This window comes from Bos taurus, chromosome 4 (genome assembly GCF_002263795.3).
Source record: "Bos taurus isolate L1 Dominette 01449 registration number 42190680 breed Hereford chromosome 4, ARS-UCD2.0, whole genome shotgun sequence".
Classification (NCBI taxonomy): Eukaryota; Metazoa; Chordata; class Mammalia; order Artiodactyla; family Bovidae; genus Bos; species Bos taurus.
In genome coordinates, this window is record NC_037331.1 from 118,819,503 (window position 1) to 118,833,378 (window position 13,876).

The following is a 13,876-nucleotide window of genomic DNA, read 5'->3' on the forward strand; positions in this document are numbered from 1 at the left end:
ACAGAGTCACACACACAGACACGCACACACAGACACACAGACACACAGAGTCACACACACACACGCAAAGACACACAGAGACACGCACACAGACGCGCACAGGCTCAGGCGGGGCTGCCAGGCCCACCGTGGCCGCCCTGGCCCGGGTGCTGTGTGGACAGACTTCAAGCGCCTCCTCCCTCCTCAGAACGTGGGCTCTGGTGGGGGCAGGGGTTATACTGAAATACAGACACTTGTACTTTCGTCACAGCATTAGGAAAAAACCCTCTTTTTGGTTCTTCTTGTTCCCAAAGCCTCGCTTGCAGCGGTGAGGCCGCGCAGGAGAGAATCAGCAGAAGCGCACACGGGGGACCGTGCAGGGTGGACAGGGACGGGCCTGCCGGACGAGCTCCCTGGGGCTGACGGAGCTTGGCTGGATCACCGTGGGGCCTCAGGGCCCCGGCACAGGGGTGTGTGACCAGCCTGGCGGGGGAGGCCTGGCTGTGCCCGCGGCCGCCAGACTCAGGGCTCGGTGGTCACCCGGCCCCCAGGAGATCTGGCTGGACGCTCCCCCCTTCTGACCCACAGAAATGCCTTTGGGGGGATCCCATCAGTCACGCTGTGGTGACTCCCAGCCCTGCCCAGCGAACGCTGTCAGCAGAGCCATCCAGCAGAAGGACGTGAAGAGAAAGTCTACAAGAGAATCTTGGCCCACGAGTTGAAGACTGCTCGGGGCAAAGAGGCGGTGTGGAGACCCGAGGCTCCTCCTCTTCCCTGGTGCCCTCGGGGGCCGCACCCTGCACACCCGGCTGCTGTCCTGGCCTCAAGGTCCTGCGGGCAAGGAGGTCTCCGCTCTGTGTCCTCTCACCTGGCCGCCTGTTTCTGGGACTAAAGCTCGTCCTGAGGCCGCTGAGGGCTCGCTCTCCCCGGGGACACTGTGCTGACCCTTCCCCGGGTCAGAGGATGGCTCAGGTGCGCTGTGAGGTGGGCCACCTGGCCGAGAGCCCCCAGCCCCGTCCGAGCATCTGCAGGGGGCGGGGTGGGCACTGCAGAAGCCAGTGCAAGAGACCAAAGGGAAGGAAGGGCGGTGGTGAGGGGGGCCCTGCCTCTCTCCCCCAGGGCTCAGGAGTTACCCATGGCTCCCAGACAACCAGTCTGCTTGAGACTTCCCCCTCGGCTTCACAGAATCTTAGAAGCAACAAGGAGCCCAACACAGCGGGTGTGCTCAGTCGCATCCACAGGCCACCTATGGACTGCTGGCCAGGGCTCCTCTGTCCGTGGGAGTCTCCAGGCACGAATGCCGGAGTGGGTTGCCACGCCCTCCTCCAGGGCATAGTCCCGACTCAGGGATCGAACCCGCATCTGCTGCGTCTCCTGCACCGCAGGCGGGCTCTTCACCACCGAGCCACCAGGAAGCTGCACAGCAGGCGACTGTGCCGATATGGAGGCACATGCCTCCAGGGCCAAGTCCACCTCCCACCGCTTCCCACTTAGGCACGGTGGATGTCACCTGACTTTGAGAAAAGCACACCGAGAACTTTCTGCAGTAACTTGCGAGGTTTCATGTCATTCACCCAGAAGAACAGAAAATGCCCTCCAAGAACGGCTCCTCTGGGGAAGAGGATCTGAGAAGCTGGCAGTTCACCCCCGAAACAGTAGAACATCAGGGCAGCTGCTGTCTGCCCTGGAGGTGCTGGGATGAAGGGCGACGGGCACCCCGGGTTCCATCCCTCCTCGGTCCCCATGGAGAGGGCGCGCCCTGGCGGGGCCCCTGCCTGGCCAGACTCCCTGTGTGACCTTGGGCGAGGCATTCAGGGCTCGGCCTGAGTGCTTTCACCCTGAGACGGAAGGAACCGGAGAGCGCAGAAGACTCAAGGGTTCCAGTATGCGGAACGCCAGCGAGGCCCCGAGTGAGGTCCATCACAGACCCTGTCACCATTCCTGTCACTGACCAGTGCGCGAGTGGGGGGGCTCCCCTCACTGACCAGTATGGGAGTGGAGGGGCTCCCCTCACTGACCAGTGCGGGAATGGAGGGGGTCCCTCATTGACCAGTGCAGGAGTGGAGGGGCTCCATCACCGACCAGTGCGGGAGTGGGGGGGCTCCCCTCACTGACCAGTATAGGAGTGGAGGGGCTCCCCTCACTGACCAGTGCAGGAGTGGAGGGGGTCCCTCACTGACCAGCGCGGGAGTGGGTGTTGGTGCAATTAAGACAGAACCGTTCTCTAAACCAGATCAGCTCTCGGTGGCCTGGCGAGTTAGAGACACTTTTCTGGAAGCAGGAGTTTTAGAGGTGGGGGTGCCCCAGATCACCCCACGGCCTCCTCACGAGTCACTGGTGATTAGGACCGACTTGGAGAGCCAGCCCAGCCCACACAGGTGCCCGTGGCCCCCCAGGACTGGCCCTGCAACTCAGGCCCAGCATTCTCCAGGCCGCTACTGAGAGTGGATTCTCCTTGTGGGTCTCTGTGTTTTAAATAAAAGTTGCAGCAACAATCCAAGAGAAGCTGTCACCCCCGCATCCAAGAGCACCAACACTGACCACAGGGGCCCCAGGCTGCAGAGGAGGCCCCTCGCCTGCCCAGAGCGGGGCTCCGGGCCGCGCAGGCCCACTGCCGGGGGGGCCCACGCAGGGTCAGGCCTCTTTCACCTGCATATAAAAGTGGGTGCAACCGCTAAGGGGGGGACGCTTGACCTCAAACTGACCACAGTCCAGCCTCTACATGATAAATGATGAGGTGGGATGAGCTGAGAGATGGTGGAACCAGGGGAGGGTCAAGCAGAGATGAGACACCCGGGGGCTGGAGCCACTGCTCCTGGGGGCCTGGGAGGGCCCGGCCTGGCGCCAGTGGATGGGCCGGGGGGAGGTGATACGCCCGGGGCCCAGCAGCCGCCTCGCCCCAGCTCCCGCAAGTCACCAGCAGAGGTGAGTTCCGAGGGCCCCGAGCAGACACTGGGCAGCCCTGCCTCCGCAAAGCCACCCCTCTGGACAGCACACCAGGCCGCCCTGGCTGAACGCAGGCCCCCTGGAGCCCAGCGCCCTGCACCTGCTGCTCCAGAGGCTGCTATGGGAACAGCAGCATCCCCCACACTGATTCTCTCCTGGCTCCTGGAAGCGTCCATCCACTCACATCCGGAGTGCGATGCTGACGCTGAGTCCTGGGGATGGCAGTTGTCGGCTGTGTGACCTTGAGCAAACCGGCGAGCCTCTCTGTGCCCCCACCTCCTACTCTGAAATGGGGACACAGGCAAAGCCCTCTGGAGGCCCGCGTGGGAGACCAGGCTCAGGTGGAGCGTTCAGGAACAGGCCTGAGCTCCCAGGTGACCATCAGTGTCGTCACGAACTTTCTCAGCAAGGCTCCCACCCGACACTGGACGCTGGGGCCTCGAGGGGTCAGGACGGGAGCCCCATGGGCGGACGAAGGCTGATGTGGAGGCCAGGAGGTGGGCAGTGAGGGCAAGAGGGCAGGAGGCCCACGTGGCTGGAAGAACCCCCAGGAGGGTGGCTGCAGGTGGGGAAGCAGGGGGCCAGGACTGCCGTGTCACCCCTTGGGGAGCAATGCCGGGCTCCCACCACACACCTTCGCTTGGCCCCCCCTGGGGGACCTGGGTCCGGAAGCAACAAGTGTGGTCTCTGCACCTGCGTGGCTGCGGCAGTGAGGGTCAGAGCCGCGCTCCCTGGTCCCCCCAACCTGCAGCTCGGCTCCCCGGGGGTTTGCCTGCTGCAGTCCTCGAGGCTGGGGTCCCAACCCTGCCCTCTGGACCCGAGACATGGGGATGAGCTGCCTCTGGCTCGGATTAGTAGGCCGTGGCACTGTCAGAAGCTGTGGGGCTTGTCTGTGCTTGCTGCGGGACCACAGAGCTGAGTGCCATGCCGTGCCCGCAAGCAGGCAAGTCCCACCCCCGCCGCAGCTCCTGACCTAACCCAAGAGCACCAGACCGGTCCGTCCACAGCCAAAAAACAGGGCTCACCCCACAGTGGTTCAGTCTGACCCGCCCCAGTCTGACGATGAGCACACCCCCCTGGAGGGGACACGCAGGTCCCTGTGTTTGAGGAAAGGGCTCGAGTGAACCTTCGGTCCTGGCTCCTTCCATCCAGTACCGGGCAGAGTCCCTCACGGTCACTGCAGCCACCTCCCCGACCGGCGGCCACGTCACCCCCTACATGGTCGCAGGATGCTCTGGGTGAACCCAGAGAGGCAGACGGTCATAGAAAGATGTGGAAATCCCGGGGGTCACTGTGCAGCCTTTTAAGTTAGTCCTTTATGTTGATTACAGCTTGTAAGTTAATAATAGAAATTCTATATTTTGTCCATGCTCTGAGCAATGCTTGAAAATTAAAATTTTCAAAGGAAAAATGAACTTTTTAGAACATACCTGCCCTAGTAATGGTCTGGCAAGGAGACTGACTGGGTGGATTTTCACTGCCCAGGTGTATGGTCTTGTGGCAAGGTCCCAGTCTGTGGGTCTCGCAGCGAGGCCGCCTAGTGCGGTGGGTTCACCAGGCTGCCCGCCCCTTGACCAGATGGGGAACCTGCAGACAGAGCCTCATTCTTCATTCAAAAGAACCACGTCTCCCGAAAAAGGCATCCGCAGTCCCCATGGCGACAGCGAAGGCATGAACCCGCTGACCCCTCAGGCGACAAGAGAGCGCACCAGCTGGGCTTAACCACTTATTTAAATGTAACGTGCAGTTCACAACGTGAGTTCCCATCACACGGAGCTGCGACCAGGCCAACGCGCTTCCCTGAGTTCACTGCCTGCATTTACGACCAGGAAGGACCACGCGGCATCGTCGCGTGATAAACGCTGCAGTCGCCAAGACCAATCTCCTGTAGGTGATAGCCTGTGACGGGGGGTGAGAGTGCAGAGCTATGAGCTGTGATCATCCAGGGAAGGTGGCCCACTTGAGCGAAAGGACACTGATCACGCTGAATGAACTCCACAGCCGGCTCTGAGAGAAACCCAGAGACAAGCCCATTCACGTTTGGGACTTTTCCTCATTCATAACCCTGGCAGCCAGCAGACAGGGCAGAGTCCACGCCGAGCGCTCACTCCCTGGGTGAGGTCACGGGAACCCCGAATGAAAACTATGGGACACAGCCCATCGAGGTACGAACTAGTGTGTGTGTGTATGTGAGTCACTTGGTCGCGTCCAACTCTTTCTGACTCCATTGACTATAGCCCATCAGGCTCCTCTGTCCGTGGGATTTCCCAGGCAGGAATACTGCAGTGGGCTCTGTCTTCTTCTCCAGGGGATCTTCCCGACGCAGGGAACTCGTGTCTCCTGCGCTGGCGTTCTTCACCACTGAGCCCCAGGGAAGCCCGCGGACCACAGCGCAGCCTCACTGAAATCAGTCCCCTTCAACTTTGCAGACGTGGCCACGTCCAGAGCACAGACAAGAGTCTGGCAAATAGCCTTTGCTCGGCTGGACAGCACCTTCCAGCCCCTCCACTGAACAAAAAATCTTTAAGGAGTTTAAAGATCCAGACTAACTCTCTCTTGATTAAAAACGGACTCTGCTCATGATCTAGGACACGTTACTCTCATAAGAATGATCCTGAGCATTTAGCATGATGCCCTTGAGTGGATAAAGGCAATTACCATCCTCAGGTCCTGATTCACGTGACTCAACAACCAAGGGCAATCCATTACGAAGAGGAAGATGGGCAGACTCAGCCACAGGCGCCTTCTGCTCGCAGACCTACATGCAGGGTCGACCAGCCATGTGTGGCTTCCCTTCAAACGTCTCTTGGCTCGGGGTGCCCCTCGTCCATCCCTGCAGAGTGGGCGCCAGCACAGAGCTGGAGCCCCGGGGCTGTACCCGCAGACGTGGGGCTCCCTTACCCCCGAGCACTCTCTGCGGCTGTGACCGGAGCTCAGGGAACACTCCCACTAGGAGTCTGGCCGGATCTGCTTCTCCTCACAGTGCCTGCGCTTTAGCAGGAGAGAAGACGGCGAGTGTGAAGGAAAAGAAGTACTTTTCCGACAGTGAAGAGGAAACCGCCTGTTTGGGGCCACGCTGCTGTGGTTTCAAGGACGCCGGTCTCTGGGGAGCTGATGCTTCTCTGCGCGGCTGTGTGTCTTCAGCTTCTGGACTCTCTCAGGTCTGGGGACGGTCATGGAGAGGACAGATGCAGTGTCCCGAGCTCCTGTGGGGGGCGGTACGCACGCAATCACGCGGAGATGGGGCCCTTTGGCCGGCAAGCCCACAGCAGCATCAGCAGCGTCGATGGGGCCTCTCCTCTTGGGGAGCAGGGGTTCCTGTGCCATGAGCATCTCAGGAGCCAGCCCAGGGAGAAGATGGACCCAGTGGGACAGATAGCTTGGCCCGAGACAGACCCCATCCTTGGGTCAAGGGGGTTGGGGGACAGAGCTTGGCCCGAGACAGACCCTGCCCCACCAAGCATCTCGGGTCAAGGGGGTCCAGGGACAGAGCTCGGCTGGAGACACACCCCGTCCACGCCAGGCATTTCGGGTCGAGGGTGTCCAGGCAACGACTCCCACCCAGAAGCCCCGGGCCTGAGTCCCAGCTTGGCCGCTCAGCAGCTGCGAGGCTTTGGACAAGCCGCCTGTGTCTGGACGTCAGCCTCCTGACCTGTGGAGGTGGGGATGGTGGCAGAAGGGCTGCACAGGGCCGTAGGGGGCATTCCAAGAGCGAATGGGCAAAGAGCCAACACAGGGCTGGGGCGTGAGGCGAGCGTGCAGCCGCCGACCACGCCTTCCTTCTGCTGGACACGGGCTCCCCGACCAGCTTCCTGGATCACGCATGGGTGTGCGGGAGCAGTCAGGATGCCCGGTCAGGTCCTCCTCCCAGGACACCACAGCTGAAAGGCGGGGTTCCACGCGCACTGTCCCCCTGCTGGGGAGGGCACGGGCCATGCGGAACCCAGTTTGCCGACCGGCCACTGTCTACAGTGGGAAGGATCTCTCCCCTCCCTTCTTGGGGAAACCAGGGTTCAGAAGTCTCTAAAGAGAAAAGAATAGCACTTCAGTCCCCCTAAAATCCAGTACTCCATCACAGGATCATCAAACATGTGACGCACGTGTCCTGAACGCATCCTCGTTGGTCAAGAGAGGTGAGACGGGGCGTGAACCTCCCATGAAGCCAACGCGGGGCCCCCCTCCTGTCACCGTGCAGGGCGCCCCCTCAGTCCATCCAGCCCCGCCAGCCACCCAAGCGGGCAGGTCCAGAGAACAGAGTCAGCACAGCATCCGCTGAAGCTCTGAAGCCTCCCACTCCAGGGGTCCTCAGGGCACGGGCGTGCGGGGGTGTGGGGGGCAGGAGGGGGTGCAGGGATGTGGGCTCAGGAGCCAGGCGTGCACAGTGTGTGCAGATCGTTGTCTGTGAAGCCACCAGCTTCCCCCGCTACCTCCGGCCGCGGCCCTGGGATGCGTCTGCAGTGTCCACCGTCCCTACGCTGTAGCACAATCTGCAAAGTGAGTCGAACAGGACTCTGGCGGCAGAAGGCCACCCTCACACGTGGAATCTTATCTGACGGGGAACCTGGACCGAGTGAGGCTTGCTCTGAGAGACAAGGCCTGCCGTCCCCAGACTGCGCCCGAGGAAAAACAGGACTCCCCGGGCTTCAGAACAGCCTCTTTGTACCTTTCACGGAGCAGCGGGAACAAAGCAGCGGACGCCGAGTGTGCACACAAAGGCCCCGGGTTTGTGGGGCTATTTGGGATCGTAATTAGTGCAGCAGCGCAAAGCTGGGGAGGGACGCGCAAAGCTGGGAGAGAGCGAAAGGGGTTCATTACGTGCCCCGGGGGGTGGGGGTGGGGGGGCAATTACTCTCCGGGCGGATAAAAATGCTGAAAAGGAGCGGCTGCCCTGGGAGGCCTCAGCCCAGCTCCAAAGGCACTGCGGACCCCACAACACGGTGAGAGCAAGGGGCACAGGCGACCCCAGAGTGGCGTTCGGGGGGTCACATGCAAGAGGCCACGGAGACGCCATGACGGAGGGCGCCACGAACATGCTCGGAGGTGGCGTGACCACAAGCGCAACGGCAAAAGGCCCGCGGGCAGCAGGGGAGCCCTGGGTCGGGCCCTCAGGGTGAGGCCCAGGCACGCCTCCTCTTCCCGCTCAGTTTGCTGGTTTGTAGTTGACTGATCAGGCTTCACTTTCCCAATAAAACCCCACACGAGGTATGTCTAACACACGGCAACTTCTACGTGGAAAATGAATGAACGAGTGAAATGTCTGACCCGGACACTCCGGGTCCAGGAATGTCCATCGAGAAAAAGCACAGGAAGAAAAGTGGAGCCTCGCCTGGTGAGCCGGGCTCGCCCCCAGCAGCTGTGACGCGTGACAAGTGTGACCGGGAGGAACAGCCTCGAGCAGGCCGCGAGCACAGACTCACGCTGGGTGAGGGTGGGGTTTCACGGGGCCCCTCCCACTGAAAGCAGCTCATCTGCTCGGCGTTGCCCTGGGACGTGGACACAGATGTGTGCTCTGTGCACCCCAGGACAGCTCTCCCCAGTGGCCTCGTAAGGGATCGGGTGCCCCGGCTGTTTCTGGGTAGGAAGCAGAGGACCCGGGGGGGTTAGAGGCGCAGCAGGGGCAGTGGGCGGGGTCCCCGATCCAGGCCGCCTTCTGCTCTCTGGACGAGAGCTGGCGCTCAGCCTGTCTCTCCAGCCCTGGCGTGTGTCACGGGGTCCCCACCACTCGTCCTGGACCCTCTTCACTGCATCCACCAGCTGCTCAGTGATGCCCAGATCACGTTTACATTCCCCTGGCAGAACAGCATGCTCACCCGAGCACAGACCATGTGCATGCATGTGCACACACATGCACGCACACATGTACACAGCGCACACACCATGCACACACGAATGCGTGTATGTGCACACACGAACACACACCATGCACACACGTGTACACACACATGCATGCACACGTGAATGCATTGTGTGTACACACATGCACACACACACACATCCACGCATGTGCCCATGCAGGGGAGAAGCCCGTCTCCAGAGTGAATCCTGAGCTGGCCTGAGAGTCTCCACAAGCCGGTCCTCATTCTGACCTTTAACCTGTGCCCCACCAGCACCCCGACACCCTGAGAACAGCTGTGGCTGCAGACCCGGGCTCCTCTGGCGGGACCGCAGCCGCCTTCGGTGCCGGCTCCCGTGGCACCAGTCAACTGTGAGGACAGCCCCCGGGCAGCAGTGTTTACGGAGCAACAGTGAGTCACGGCTCCCGCCTTGTAAACGCTTTCTGTAAATGAGAGGTAAGGACACAGACTCATCTCTGCTGACAGAGGTGAGAAGGGCGTCCCGCTCGCTTCCCCGTCTGGAGCAGTCCACGGTCAGAGATGCGCGGCCGTGACAGTGACCCTGCCTGCTGTCCAGTTACCGCCACGTGGACAGTCCTCGCCTGCCAAACCGAGGGCAGCGGTCACTTTCTTGTTCTCTGTCCCCCTCGGTGTCCAGCACAGATCAATGAGGCTCTCCCGATGCCCGCTCATCAGTGGGTACTGCCTGCAGCCAGGAGCCCCTAGGGCCCAGGCCCCCCACGCTGGGCAGTGGCCGAGACGCTGAGGGCAGGGCCGCCCCTACGAGAGGCTGCGGGCGGTGGGGCTGCCTGGGGGCTGGACTCAGGTCCTCGGGTGGGGCTGGGACATCACTGGTGAGCCTTAGGTGAAAGCTCGAGACCGGTCTCATTTTCCATAGCTCTCTAGTGCAAGAGATGAAATCACCAAATTACGGCTGGCCTGCTGCCTAAAGATGGGCCCAGAAGACACGTTACTAAGTTCCTCCCCGGTGTGTCTGACTCGTCCACGTCCACAAGGCCCCGCCCCGAGCCTGAGTGTCCTTTCAGACCTGGGACACACGCCGTCGGCTCTGTTTCTGATCACCATCAGGGTGAAACCGGGGAAGAGCTGTGACGAGGAGAACACAGGAAGGAAACACGTAACTCCACGAGTATCTTCTCTCCTAACCCACAGTTACCATGGTTTCCGCAATGATCTCTGATGCTTCAGCTGAAAGCCGGAATTCATGGAGATGCAGGAGAGAGTGTGTCTGACCCACAACCTCGGCAAGACCCAGAAGCCCTCACAGGAGGGTTCCCGTCCACAGGAGGATTCCCGTCCAGCTAGAAGCCCCCAGCAGGGCCACCGTCGTTAAGACAAATAAAACAGCAAACACAAAGCCCGAACTTCCTGGACTCCTGCAGCTGACAGCTCCCTGGGTCCTGAATGTCAGAGACGCCTCATAGCTCACATTCGACTCGGCCTCTGAGGGCAAAGGCAGTCTGGAGTGGCTCCACTGTGTGCAGGGGCGTTTCAGGTTCATATTTAATATTCAGACAATAAAAAACGGCCACGTCAAGTGGAAACAAACTGCGCACCTCTTCAGGGAGCCCTGGTCCTGACGCGGACGCGGACGAGCAGCCGTCTCCTACCAGCAACGTTTGCACCTCCCTTATTTTCTCCTTGCTCAGCAGATACTGAAGCCCCAAGGTCTGTCATCACCGTCGTCTCGTTCATCCACATGTGGAGCTCAACACACACCCCGTGCTGCGTGCTGGGCACTGCTCTCAACGCTGGAGGTTAAGGGTGATGTCTTCACGAGAGTTCTAAACACGCCCCCCGACCGGCTCCTCTCATGACGATACCTTAGACCCACCTGCCAACCAGGCTTTCCCGGGCTCTGAGCGGTCCCTGCTGAGGCTGAGCGTTCATTCCACAGATCCTCACCTTCTTTTCAGAGGACACGCAGGGGAAGGAACAAGCCAAGTTCTGGTCTGGCTCAGCCCGGGGCGAAAGCCCCTCCAGAAGTGAAGGGCGGTCCAAGGTGCCGGGAGGGGTCCCTCAGGAGGGGCCACGCTGGGCGGGCGGCGGGTGTGGGGTCCGGCCAGGGGACAGATGGGACGCTCGAGGGAGCAGAGCTGGGGGACGGCTTTCCGAGTGAGGGCTGCAGCCTGCACAAAGGTTCCAGGACAGAGGAGCTCAAGGGCGGGCCCAAGGCCAATACAGAGCCAGGCACAAAAGGGCTTCCCAGCTCCCCGTCCCACCTGCAGCCTTGTTAAGGCAGAGGCAGGGCCGCGGGGGACGCGGGCCGGGAGGCAGCTGCCTCCGCCTCAGAGACAAACTCACAGCATCCTTCGGGGACCAGTTACGCCACCGAAGCTGCTGTGAATGGCGACGCGGCCCCCCAACACTGACGCGCAGGGTGATGGGGGCAAGTCACCGTCAGTCCGTTTGATCTCGGTTCTCCCAGCTGTGAGGTGAGGGCGCTGACCTCTGAGGCCAGCAGGAACGTCTCAGGCTGTCACCGCCAGGAAGGCACAGGCGCCCAGCTTCCACAGCAGGTCCAAGCTGGCCGCGGCCCTGGAGGAAAGCCCCAGAAGGGGCATCCCAGGAGAGGCCCCGAGAGCAAGCAGACACGTGGGGCACTGCTGGCCAGGGCCCGGGGCCATGAGTCGCAGGTTGCTGGAGCCAGCGTGAGGTCTGTGCACCCAAGACGCGCCCCAGGAATCTGTCTCAGGAAGCGGGGGGCCACAGGATGGGGGACCAGAGTTAAAACGCACCACTTAACGACCACCATTTGGGAAACACAGGGTCTGAAGTCAGAAAAGAAAGTTCGAAAGCAAACAACAGGGGAACTGAGGTTTTTTTCCCCTTGGCGTTTCAATGTCAAGTTCTGCGGTCGCTGAACTCAGTACTTCCCTTCTCCCTGGATGTGGGAGAGGAAGGGGAAGCCGGGGTGGGGATGACTGGGGGCAGGTAAACAGCTGAGACTGCCCTCCCAGCTGACGGCTGCTGCACAAGCAACGCTTTCCTCCCACCCAAGACCACCGTGGACTCTACTTAAAGAGCACGGTGTTCGGGATTACGAAGGATGTAATCTAAAGAACATTCCTCTCACTTGTTATTCTTCTGCTTCACTGTCTATAAAACAAGAAAACGATAAAATGCTTACGTATAAAACAAATCACAACTCCTAACTCTAGAGGATATACGTCTAGTTCCATACTGACACTGGCGCCCTGGGCAGTGTTAGAGCCCCAGCGTCCGTCACACAGACTCTTCTAGCTCATCTGCGATGAAACATCACTAACCTGTGCTTCCTGTCCATAACCCTCACACACCTTACACAGCCAAGCATCTTAAAGCATCTGGCCTTTCCTGCTGATGCAATCACTTGTGAGCCTTCCTTTTTTCATTCTCCAAATAGTCACAGACGCATGCAAACACACACCCAGATACCGAACTTTGCTGGCTGCATTATTTTTTACATTAAAGAACCTTAAAACACTACTTTTTCACGACTGTCGCCTTCCTAATAGGAAGTCACCTGTATGAATACCTTGCCCTTGCTAATAAATAACCCACCACAATTCCATTCTTAATTATCAGCAAGTCTTTCAAAGCAGGAGTGCTTTGGTGGGCTTCCCTCATAGCTCAGTTGGTAAAGAATCTGCCTACAATGCAGAAGACCCTGGTTCAATTCCTGGGTCAGGAAGATCTGCTGGAGAAGGGATAGATTACCCACTCCAGTATTCTTGGGCTTCCCTGGTGGCTCAGCTGGTAAAGAATCCTCCTGCAATGCAGGAGACCTAGATTCGACCCCTGGGATCCCCTGGAGAAGGGAAAGGCTACCCACTCCAGTATTCTGGCCTGGAGAATTCCATTCATGGGGTCACAAAGAGTCAGACACAACTGAGCAACTTTCACTTCCAAAATAGAAAACCCCAACGGAGACTCAAATGTTTTGAGCCACAAAGTTTAAGAGCTGTTAATTAGATGGAGAAGAGAAACACTGTTATGGAGCTTCTCCCCTGTCACGGGCATCCCTCCGGTGACGTCTCCCGAAGAGGTGACTCGCGTGCAGCACAGACACGCCCCCCGGCTCCTGGAACTCCCACCTCCATCTGTCCAAGATGCTCTCGGATCTGGGCTCGACCGCCTCCAAAGGCCTCTCTCTCCTCAGTGTAAGCGTCAGCTCCAAGGAGACGCCTCTGTCCACGGCCCAGACCCCGGCCCCCTCCTCTCCCAGGCACCCTGCCTCTTGTCTCTCCATCTGAGCCCCCTCGCTCACCTCCTCTGGGAAGTCCTCCCTGACCACCGCAGGCTCCCAGGGGCCCCTCTCAGAGCTGCTCGTCTCAGGCACGTGCCTAACCCAGCGTGAACCGGTCCTCCCTGTAAACTGCTTTGAAACAGAGTTCTCTTCCGCCCCTGCCGCTTTAGAAACCATGATGTCATCACTGGAAGAAGTGGATTCTGGAAAAGACTTTCTGGAAGAGGCGTACTTCTCTCGAGGCACGTGGTCTTCCCGAGGCTCCCCAAGGCGTCCCTCCCCCAGGGTGAGCTGCAGGCCAGCAGGGGCCCAGACACACAGGCCGTGCAGCTGCTGGCCAGGGGTGGGGACTGACAGGCATACAGACTCCACGCCAAAGGGGCCTCAGGAGACAGCGGTGTGGACGCTGGGCCTGCCCGGGCGGGTGAGTGCGCCGCCCTGCGTTGGGGGCTCACAGGTGGCCGTCCCCCGCGCCACGTCCCCGCACGGTCCCCTCTGACGTTTGGAAACCGCTGTGCCCTGCCTGACTCCCCTGGGTTGGGCTGTGCAGCTGCTCTTTCCGAAGCGTTCTCCCCTCGTAAACACACACTTCTGTGGCCTCCGACGGTCGGAGCCAACAGCCCTCGGCTTTCCCCTCAGTGAGCTCTGCCCTCGGTTGTGCCAGGCCCATGTTGAGTTAAGAGCTGGGCTTGGCCGCCTTTGATGGGGGGGTGCACGTCACTGTGCGTGGCACGGGGGGTCCCCGGGGGCACAGGTGCCATCGGGCCAGCAGGGGCTCAGGAGCTGACCGGGCAGCGCTGTGGGGCTCTGCCCATGGCCGCCCGCGCCAGGCCCATCCTGGAGGCCTGGTGGACAGACAGCGGGCTCT

The 13,876-nt window shown here is 60.5% G+C and overlaps 1 protein-coding gene across 5 annotated transcripts in view; it reads right to left on the reverse strand.

Moving 5' to 3' along the window:
* The window catches only part of PTPRN2 (protein tyrosine phosphatase receptor type N2), a 598,037-nt gene that overhangs the window by 87,456 nt on the left and 496,705 nt on the right, over window positions 1–13,876 (reverse strand). The gene's annotated exons all lie outside the window — the stretch shown is intronic.